Source organism: Propithecus coquereli, unplaced genomic scaffold (genome assembly GCF_000956105.1).
Source record: "Propithecus coquereli isolate 6110/MARCELLA unplaced genomic scaffold, Pcoq_1.0 Scaffold655, whole genome shotgun sequence".
Lineage (NCBI taxonomy): Eukaryota > Metazoa > Chordata > Mammalia > Primates > Indriidae > Propithecus > Propithecus coquereli.
In genome coordinates, this window is record NW_012152563.1 from 57,823 (window position 1) to 58,331 (window position 509).

Sequence of the window (509 nt, forward strand, 5' to 3'; positions counted from 1 at the left end):
GCAGAGTTACGCTTTATGAAGACAACACGTGGAAACATGAGGCTGGCCTGGAGGAGACGGCCACACAGGTAACTAGTCTCCACTGTCCACCGGTGCTTACGTTAAGTACACCTACAGGGAGTGGAACTTGCCATCTCATCTTACCCCCAGATTTGAGGAATAGCAAGTATTTAGAACTTACAGCGATGTGTCTGTTTACATGGTCAATAGCCACAGCATCCCAACTCAGATCTGCAAAATACTACGATATTCTTTATCTCTAAGCTTGGGAGGAAATAAGACTTTTTGCATCTCAGTCCTGAAGAGATTATCTCTTGGTGGTAAACCAAATGTTTGCCATTGACAGTATCGAACTCTCTGGGACCTGACTCACCACTGAGACAACGGTTTGCATTGAAAGTATACTTTTTAAACACACCATTTTAAGACTGGAAGTATAAGTAAGACAGTCACAGAGCACATAATCAAAACAATGAAATACAGTGGATTTTCCTTCAGAGATCTTGTTC